The 10,367-nt window shown below is 41.5% G+C and overlaps 1 protein-coding gene across 2 annotated transcripts in view; it reads left to right on the top strand.

Moving 5' to 3' along the window:
- The first annotated feature begins 333 nt into the window (after positions 1-333).
- The window catches only part of ETS1 (ETS proto-oncogene 1, transcription factor), a 166,177-nt gene continuing 156,143 nt past the window's right edge, over positions 334-10,367 (top strand). Inside the window, exon 1 of one of the 2 annotated variants that reach the window (XM_060180168.1) lies at positions 334-482. The gene's annotated coding sequence lies outside the window, so the exon portion shown is untranslated. The remainder of the gene's footprint in view (positions 483-10,367) is intronic. The other variant, XM_016184975.2, reaches the window with a different exon arrangement.

The following is a 10,367-nucleotide window of genomic DNA, read 5'->3' as shown; positions in this document are numbered from 1 at the left end:
GAAAGGTAAGAAGCGTGAAGCCTGAATATTCACATATTCAGCAGAAAGTCAACAAAGAACGAGACACAATCACCCTACAAAGCTAGTTCCCTTTTGCCTCCCTCTCCAATGCTCCCCAAGGCAGAGCTATATTTATTGAAGGATAATTGGGAGATTGAGTTAGGATTCTTCAAAGGAAAAAAGAGTTAGTTCTTATGTAACCTTAGCCAGTAGCATTAGGAGAATCTGATCTAGAACCAGGGGCCTGTCCTAGAGCTCCTTGGAGTCTGGGGCTAGGGGAACACCGCCTTTTTCCAGTTTTCCCTGACTTGACCACACCCCCCAATTTAAAGAGGCAGTGCTATTAGAAACATTATGGTCTTTGCATCCTCTCTAGTCAACTAGCTGCCGCTGAGGATTCCCTCAGGTAGTTGGAAAGAGACCACTGACTTTGAGAGAAGCTCACTCAGGACTGTTCTTCACCCCGTCTATCCAACGAAGTCGTAAGTGGGGTGTGAATTTCTGCCTAACACTTTGCAACCCATTTTCCCATTTCCTTAAAAAAAATTCTGTGGAGTTGAGCGGTGAATTGATGGGGGCTTTTGGGATACAAAGAGTTTCCTCTTTCTCTCTTTACATTTCTTTCCTGTGTTTTCCATTTAACTACTTAGCAACACTTTACAGAAAATACTTGCTAGCCTTGTTAGAACAGTTTGAAATCAAGACAGTGTTTCACTTTCCCCTTGATTTAGAAAAGCAAAGCCACACATTTCAGATACTTACAGATTACTTGTCAAAAACTGCATTTTCTTCACATACTGGAGTGCTTCCAAAGAGATAAACAAGAGCCTTTGTTTTTTCCCTCCCTCTTTCACTTCTAGCAAGCTCTTGCTTTGCATTTTCTTTCCTTTCTCCTCTTCCCTGGCAGTTTAATGAATTTATTTTAAAGAGCAGACATGGGTACAGGTTAGACTCCTGCAAGTCAAACTCCTTGTTGATATTTTGTCTGTCTGGAGACTCACAGTTCTCCTAAGGCTCTCCAGTCTTTGGGACTGAAGTTGAGTTTCTCAGGGTCTGCTGCTGCTGACGGTGATGGTCCTGGTGGTGGTGGGGTCTGTGTGCACGCAGCTCTCTTCTGTTGAGCTGGACTTGGGCAGCACTGCTACGGAAACACAGTGAGTGACATGGTCATTCCCCTCTGTCATGATTTTAAGGATCCAATTTCACTCTGTGGCCTTGCTTTTGCTATTAAAGTGTCTGCTAACTGCTTTTTATGTTGCAGTTTTATGTAGGTGAATTACTCAGAAAGATGCTGGATTGTTGAGATGAAGTCATTGGATTGTACGTTTCCCTGACAGCTTTTTCGGTGTGTGTGTGTGTGTGTGTGTGTGTGTGTGTGTGTGTGTGTGTGTGTGTTTTAATTGAATCCAAGACTTTTTTCCCTTTCTATTTTATATCTAGACTGTGCAAGACAGAGAGAGGTGTTTGTGAAAGGAGAGGACAGACAGATTCTAACTTGATAGCTCAGGCAACTCCAGTTTGTTGTGACACTTGGGACTTTCTCAGAATGTGGCTTTGGATTTTGCCTGTTTCTGTTTTCCTTTCATAAAGTAAGAAAAGGCTCTTCTGGCCAATAGGTAGTCAGCTCTCATCTCATGGTGGAGATTCTCACTTACCTGGTGCTTCAGAGCAGAGGGAAGGGAGATCTGAGGAGTTCACATCTGCAGGCTGCTTTGAAGATGAAAAGGCCGTTTCATGTCCTAAGCGTTGTAGTTATTAATATTAATATTTGAAGAAGCATGCTGCTTCTGACTGTGCATCTCCAACCTCCATCCTTGCCAGCTCAGTAGTGAGAAAACAAACAGCCCAGGCAGCCACGCAGCCTCTTCCGTCCTGGCTCCAGGTTCCGCTGCCGCCAAGGATGTGGGAGGCGGGGAGTCTGATTACAGAGCGGGCACCTCGGCCTCTCTGGCTCCTTACACCCAGGTGCGAGTTGGTGGAGGTGCCCGGAGGTCGGGGAGGAGAACCTGGGGGTGGGGGCGGGGTATGGTGGGGTGGGTGGTTGGGTGTGAGCCTCCAAGGTCATCTGTGTCCTTGGACAATTGTTGGGCGGGCTGTTGGCCTGGGGGTATGTGAGTGAGTGTCAAAAACTGAGAGGGTCAGACAAGCGTCCAATTTGGCATCAGGAGAGTGGATGTGCTCTGGGTACTGCTGGCAATTGACTTTATAAGTGAGAGTGAGTCAGTTAATGTGGCTGTCTTAAAAAAAATGTTTTAAGATTTTTACTTATTAACAAATAAGAGAGGAGAAAGAGAAAGAACCAGAGCATCACTCTGGTACTTGTGCTGCCAGGGATTGAACTCAGCACCTCATACTTGAGAATCTAGTGCTATATCTACTGCACTATCTCCTAGAGCATGACTTATGCTTTATTATTTTTAGATTATTTATTTATTTATTCATGAAGAAGATAGGCTTAAAGAGAAAGAACCAGACATTACTGTGGTACATGTGCTGCTGGGGACTGAACTCCAGACCTTGGGTTTGAGAGTCCAATGCTTTATCCATTGAACCATCTCTGGACTACTATATATATGTGTGTATATATATATACTTTTTTTTTTTTGATAAGAGAGATAGAAACAGCAATAGAGATACCTGAGCACTGCTCAGCTCTGGCTTTTGGTGAACCTGGGGCCTCAGAGCCTCAGGCATGATATATTTTGCAAAACCCTTGTGCTGTCTCCCAAGCCCCAATCTTAATGTTTTAATTAGCTAACTTGTCCATTTAAGGTGCCTGCCATTGAGCCCCAGGCCACATCCCTGTAAAGCACACACTCTCCCACTGAACCACACCTGCCCACCACAGTTTTCCCCTTCACTAAAATAGGAATGCTGACTTGTGTTCACAAAGTTGAGAGAATAGAAATAACTAGCAACAGCTCTGCAGAGTCAGAATGCTAGTGTTTCTGCTAGGTATGTGGGCTGTAGAGCAGCAAGTGAGTGAGTAAGTGAATGAGTGAGTGAATGTGGTTCCTCTGAAAGTGGGTGGCAGAATACCAACAAATGCCATGGAAGCAGAACCTGTAATTGGTGCTGGCAGGTCTCTTTAAGTGCACATAAATTTCTGATAATCCAGGCACCTCTTGATGGTGACACATAATTTTATTTGTTCATGAACAAATAAACAGCAGGTTTCATCTACAGCAGGTCTCATCTAATTATTTCTATTTCTGCACCCAGCTGCACAAAGAATGGTGGCATTCCCAAAACTGAGTTGATTTATTTTCTCTTATTGTCTTTATTAATTTATTGGATAGAGACAGCCAGAAATCAATAAGGGAGAGAAGATAGAGAAGGAGAGAGCCAGAGAGACACCGACAACATTGCTTCACCACTTGCACAGCTTCCCCCCTATAGATAGGGACTGGGGGCTCGAACCTGGATCCTTGCCCATTGTAACTTGTGCACTCAGCTCACCACCTGCCCCTCCCTTTTTTGTTTTTTTTTTTTTTACCAGAGCACTGCTCAGCTCTGGTTTATGGTGGTGTGAGGGATTGAACCTAGGACTTTGGAGCCTCAGGCATGAGAGTCTCTTTGCATAACCATTATGCTATCTACCCCGCCCACCCCATTTTCTTTTCTTTTTTCTTTATTAAACCTAAATACTGCTTATCTCCAGTTGTGGTGGTTGCCTAGGATTAAACCTGAGACCTCAAGCATTGAGCATGAAAGTCAGTGCTTTCTCCTACCCCCCCTCAGGCATTCTTTCTTCCTCCTTCTCCACTTCTTTTTTCTCTTACAGAAATTAAGAAAGCTTTCCATTTTGAGCAAAGTAAATGTGTGCAGTAATTTAAGGGTACTTGAGGTAAAGCTTTTGATCTACTTCAATTCGAGGTCAATATAGACATGAAGGCAACACATTTTTCATCACTTCACCTCCTTTGCCCTTGCTTTTCTGAGAATGTAGCTTAAGGGAATTCAGCCTTTCAAGCTACATGATCCTCTGACTGTAATATTGGGTTCACTTCACTGGAGGAAGGATTATACCCTCTAGTGTTGCTGGAGAGTTTTAGTATGTTCTCAGGCACTAGCTGGGTGATTTGTCCAGACTACTTTGTTTAAACTATTTAAGTCTCAGAGGTGGTCTCTCTTGCCATCCCAGTTTGATAAAGAGGACTGTGAGGTCTGGGAATATGGACAAGTTAGTGATGGACTGGATTAGGACCACAGAAATGTGAGGCCAGAATGTGTTGCTGAGGTTGTAATCTCAGGATAACCTAAAGAACTCAGAGACACTTAGATGAATATAGAGTGGGATTTTCTGTTTAGACTTTTCAGGAAGACTATGGATTAGGGTTCCTCCCCCCCAATGAGGACTAAACAGATTATTTATTCATAGGAAGCTACTGATTTTATAGACCTCTCATATATCTCTTCATTGGTTCCCCCTTGTGACTAAGACAAATCAAATTTCAAGTTGGTGTCTCACATTTCACTGGGTGACAGATGACAGACTGAGCTGAGTGCTAGTTCCTTTTTATTTTTTAATGAATAGAGATTATTGATTTATCTGAAAAGAGATTTTTTTTAAAAAAGTGGTTCTGGTGCACAATGATAGGAAAACACTTAAATTGGCTGGGGTGGTAGTAAGGGAATGTTTTGTAGCTTACCTGTTATGGGGAGATGAGAAATTATACTCATGTGTCAGTCAGGAACTGTAAACTATTAGCCCCCCCCCACAGTAAAAGTGATTGTTTAGTAATGTGTTTAGTCTTTGAGGGCTACAGGAGTCCTAGGGAGATAGATAATAGTACTAGGTTCTCAGAAAAGTCATGACATTTTTTTTCTATGTATGTATATTAATTTAAAAAATTGTTATATTTGGGATAGAAATAGAAAAATTGAGAGGAGAAGGGTAAGAAAGACACCTGCAGCACTGTTACACCACTTGTGAAGCTTTTGCCTTGCAGGTAGGAGCCTGGGGCTTGAACCTGGGTCCTTGTGCAATACCACCCAGCTCCGTTTTTCTATATCTTTCTTTTAATATTTTTATTTAGTTTTAATGAGAAAAATAGAGAGAGAGAGAGAGAGAGAGATCATAGCACTGCTCAGCTCTGGCTTTTGTTGGTGCTAGGGACTGAACCTGTGACCTCTGAGCTGCAGGCATGAGAAGTCTTTTTTTTTTTTAATTTATTTATTTATTTTCCCTTTTGCTGCCCTTGTTGTTTAACATTGTTGTGGTTATTATTGTTGTGGTTATTGATGTCATTGTTGTTGGATAGGACAGAGAGAAATAGAGAGAGGAGGGGAAGACAGAGAGGGGGAGAGAGATACCTGCAGACCTGCTTCACCAGGTCCTTGTGCTTTGCGCCACGTGCGCTTAACCCGCTGCGCCACCGCCTGACTCCCATGAAAAGTCTTTTGCATAACCATTGTGTCATGTCAGCTGCAGGCATGAAAAGTCATTTGCATAACCATTATGTCATCTTTTTGCATAACCATTATGTCATATTTTGCATAACCATTGTCATATATATATGTACATATATATATATTGCTTTTTTTTCTAGAAATAGCAGACATCTAGAGGGAAAGAGGAGACAGAGAGGGAGAGCGACAGAGAGACACTTGCAGCCCTGCTTCACCACTTGTGAAGCTTTCCCTCTGTAGGTGGGGAACCAGCCTATATATTACTATGCAAAAATGCCTCATGACTTTTCCAATAGCTCAGTAGAGGAAAGGATGCTTCCAGTCAGTTTTGTTTTTCTCAGAAAGTGGGTAGATTTGATATTCTGGCTGGCCAAATGTTGTTACTGCCTCAAGACTTTAGAGAGGACAGTTTAAATAGTAGTGACAAAAATGAAAGTCAAATGGCAAACTTTTAGTGCAGGCATCCATATTCTCAATGGGAGGAAATAAAAATCTACATGTTTTCTAGAGCCATGGACAAGTCGAAGTCCCCAAAATTTTAAGAGTTTTCTTGCATTTAATTTTTTTTAACTTGTCTTTTTGAAGTAATTCCAGTTGTGTACAAAGTTACGAAGTCTGATGGTTCCCAGAAGATTTATAGCCTTTACAATTGTGGGAGATATAATGTGAAATTATTCTCCTGAATCATTGTTGCTGGTGCCTCTGGTGACTCTTTTTTTTTTTTTTGCCTCCAGGGTTATTGCTGGGGCTCAGTGGCTGCACCATGAATCCACTGCTCCTAGAGGCCATTTCCCCCCCTTTTGTTGCCCTTGTTGTAGCCTTGTTGTGGTTATGATTGTTGTTGTTGATGTTGTTCATTGTTGGATAAGGCAGAGAGAAATCGAGAGAGGAGGGGTAGACAGAGAGGGGGAGAGAAAGATAGACACCTGCAGACCTGCTTCACTGCTTGTGAAGGTGGGGAGCCTGGGACTCAAACCAGGATCCTGAGGCCGGTGTCCTTGCGCTTTGCACCACATGTGCTTAACCCGCTGCGCTACCGCCAGACCCCCTACTTTTTTTTTTATCTTCATTTATTTATTGGATAGAGATAGCCAGAAATTGAGAGGGAAGGGAGTGATAGATAGGGAGAGACAGAGAGACACCTGCAGCTCTGCTTCACTACTCACAAAGCTTTTCCCATGAAGGTGGGGACTGGGGTTTCAAATCTAGGTCCTTGCACATTGTAACATGTGTGCTCAACCAGGTGAGCCACCATCCGGCCCCCTCTGGTGACTCTTAATCCAAAAAAGATAAAAAGAGGGCGGGGTAGATAGCGTAATGGTTATGCAAAGAGACTTTAATGCCTGAGTCTCTGGAAGTCTCAGGATCAATCCCCTGTACCACCATAAGCCAGAGCTGAGTAGTACTCTGATTAAAAAATAAATAAAAAAAAAAGATAAAAAGACTCCTGTCTATGGGGGAAGTAAGCAAAACCTGCCTTGACCTAAGAGGCTAAATAATTAAAGCTGTTAATAATTAAGGCTGTTAGGAAGGGCAAGAAGCCTTGTCCAAGATGGCTGCCCTATTGCCTTTGTCTGGAGAAGCAGGTCAAGACCTTAGCCAGCACTTTCTCCCTGACAAAGATGTCCTTTTTTTTTTTTTTTCTTTTTGCACCTGGAGGGGTTCTGCTGCCTTAACACTTACTCATGAGTTTAACCAGGATAGTTCAGATGCAGCCATGCTACTCAAATCGTGGTCCTCTTACCAGCAACCTCAGCATCATATTGGATCCTGTAAGAAATGCTGAATGGCAAAGGGACCTGAGAATGACTCACTCAGGTTCTGCAGTGTAACCTGACTCCCAGGTAATTCCTATGCATATCAGCCCAGAAAGCATACTCTGCTAGCAAAAGCAAACCAAAAACGTTGCAGGGGACAAATAAACTCTTGCTCTGTCTCTCCTAGCAGTTTTCTGCTTGTTCATGTGTATACCTCAGACTGGCTAAACTGTTCCTCCAGGAAAGATTGATATTTGTATCGAAAAGATGTTGCTTTAACCCAGGAAGCTGCAATATTTCTTCGTTTGTGCTGTGCTCTGCTGTAAGAAAAATGCTCACTTGTTGGTTTCATGCATAACAATGACACAAATAGACTCCCATTCAACAGAAATTGTGGCTCTTCTGTGAATTCTTGACTAATGCTACTCAACCTGTGATTATGGAAGGCCGCCCCTTTTTTTTTTCTTGATTTAAATGCAAGTCCTTTAGAGAAACAGATAAGGGATTTAGCCCATCTGGGTTTTAGTCCCAATACCTAAATTAATAATCTCCTACCACTTCTGGCAGTAAGAAATAATAATAGTCACTGTTACTATTAATTAGTGAATGCTAAACTAAGCACCATGGTAAAATTGCAATAATAATAGCCATTATTTATTGGCTGTTTTATCATGTGTAAAGCACTCTGCTAAGCACTTTTATTTTCTGTAACCCTCTTTTGTAATCCTGTTATGTTATTATCTCTATTTCATAGTTGAGGACACTCAAAACTTGTGAGGTTAAGTATGTTGCCTATGGTCAGTAAAGAAAGCTAGGTAATGGGATGATACAGAGTTTTGATGATGGGAATTGTGTGGAGTTGTACCCCTCTTATCCTATGGTATTGTCAATGTTTCCTTTTTTAAATTAAAAAAAGAAAGAAAGAAAAAGAAAGCCAGGTAACTGACTCTGTAACTCCAGAGCTCTTTATCATTTTGCTAGACACTTACTTAACCTCTCTGGGCTCAGCTAATTAAAAAAATAAAATAAAATAAAATAAAATAAAATAAAATAAAATAAAATAAAATACATGAGCAGATTTGATGAATTCTCCTCCAACTTTAAACCTCATTTAATTGGGGAAATTGATCTTGATATAAGAATGTCAGCAAGCGGGAGTCGCGCCATAGTGCAGCAGGTTAAGTGCATGTGGCTCAAAGCCCAAGGACCTGTGTAAGGATCCTGGTTGGAGCCCCCGGCTCCCCACCTGCAGGGGAGTCGCTTCACAGGCGGTGAAGCAGGTCTTCAGGTGTCTGTCTTTCTCGCCCCCTCTCTGTCTTTCCCTCCTCTCTCGATTTCTCTCTGTCCTATCCAACAAGGATGGCACCAGTAACAACTACAACAACAATGAAAAACAACAAGGACAACAGAAAGGGAAAATCAATAAATATAAAAAAAAATTTTTTAAAAGAATGTCAGCAAGCTGTTTAGCATTATACTGAGAAATGTGAACCTTACAATTTGAGCAGTAAAAGAAATAAAATGCCACCATGGAAACCACAATCAGACATAGTGCATGAAGTTGCTTGCTGGATTTAAGAGATCTAAGGCAGCTGGCATCATTTCATTCTATTTTAAAAGACTGGCATTAAAGCTATCCTGTTCGTTTGCTTGTTCCCTCAATAGCTATCCCTACTCTTGGTGCCTCTCAGTTTCGTTGAGCTTCTTAAGAACCAGAACCACTATCAAAATTTTAGATTATCTTTGACATGCTCCATACCCTGGGTTGAAAAAGTAGTTATTGGAAATTCTGAATTCTTTGGGGATTTCTTTGGCATTCGCCATTGAGTTTGAGTTGATTAGCTTACAGCTCTTTGGGTTTGGCGTGATCAAGAATCTCATTATAAGACTTGCAAGAGTCACCATTGTGGAAAGTATTCAATATAATTTACTTTGTCCTTCCTTTCCTTTTTTCTTTCTCCCTTTCTCTTGTTTCTTCTAGTCTTTTAGGTTAACACACACACACACACACACACACACACACAGTTATTGTGGTGTACTTTTTATGTACCTACAAAGGCCAGCATCTGTTGTTAAATATCATGATTAAACATAGGATTTGAGGACTAGCACTTGAACACAAGGCTGTGGCAACTTTTATCACAATATAGTTACGTTGACTACTTCCTTTAGACTACAAGAGAATGTTCCCACATGAGATGATTGACTAGACATAGCAGAGTGTTTATTTCTGGGACTTTTTAGGCTCTAGAATTATCGCTGAGCTCAAAAAATTCCTGGGCAGGCAAGAGTAGGTGAGTTTTTTTTTTTTTTAATTTCTTTATTGGGTAATTAATGTTTTCACATTCAACAGTAAATACAATAGTTAGTACATGTATAAAATTTTCCATATAACAATATAACCTCCACTAGAAGTAGGTGAGTTTTAATGTGTCCCCTTGGTGTTTATATCCCCAGGCCAATGCCAGTTGTGCAATGTATGACCAGGGATTTATTTTCATGAAGAGGGAACATAAAATAGTCATGAAGGTACTCTTTATTTCCTAATGACTATGGTACAGCAAACTAAAAATCACCTTCCATGTTCTCTTGTGTACAGGAGGTATTAGACACTGCTCCTTGAAGAAAAGGCAAACCACACACTCGGGAAGTATTGTAGCACCATGAGTCCATTTTAAATTTTAAGCCAATCAAGACTGGTTATGCCATCTCAATTCATACAGAGCTTGAAAGTGTTTTTCTTAGTGAAAAGATGGGATGGCTAAGAAAGGAGTCATTTGGGAGTCGGGCAGTAGCACAGTGGGTTAAGCACACGTGGCGCAAAGCGCAAGGACCAGCCAGCGTAAGGATCCCGGTTGGAGTCCCTGGCTCCCCACCCACTGGGGAGTCGCTTCACAGGCAGTGAAGCAGGTCTGCAGGTGTCTGTCTCTCTCCCCCTCTCTGTCTTCCCCTTCTCTCTCCATTTCTCTCTGTCCTATCCAACAACGAGGACATCAATAACAACAACAATAATAATCACAACAATAAAAAAAAAACAAGGGCAAAAAAAGGGAATAAATAAAGAAAGAAAGAAAGGAGTCATTTTTAGATGTCTATTTCAGTAAGGCCTGAGAGACTTACTAGTGCAAATGAGAGGAAACATGATGTATGAATGTTCACTCTATTTGCAGTTTTTGTGAGTTGTTGCCTTGTGGCTTT

The sequence above is a fragment of the Erinaceus europaeus genome, chromosome 20 (genome assembly GCF_950295315.1).
Source record: "Erinaceus europaeus chromosome 20, mEriEur2.1, whole genome shotgun sequence".
Lineage (NCBI taxonomy): Eukaryota > Metazoa > Chordata > Mammalia > Eulipotyphla > Erinaceidae > Erinaceus > Erinaceus europaeus.
The sequence above is the reverse complement of the archived record's forward strand: the minus strand, read 5'-3'. Positions and strand labels throughout refer to the sequence as shown.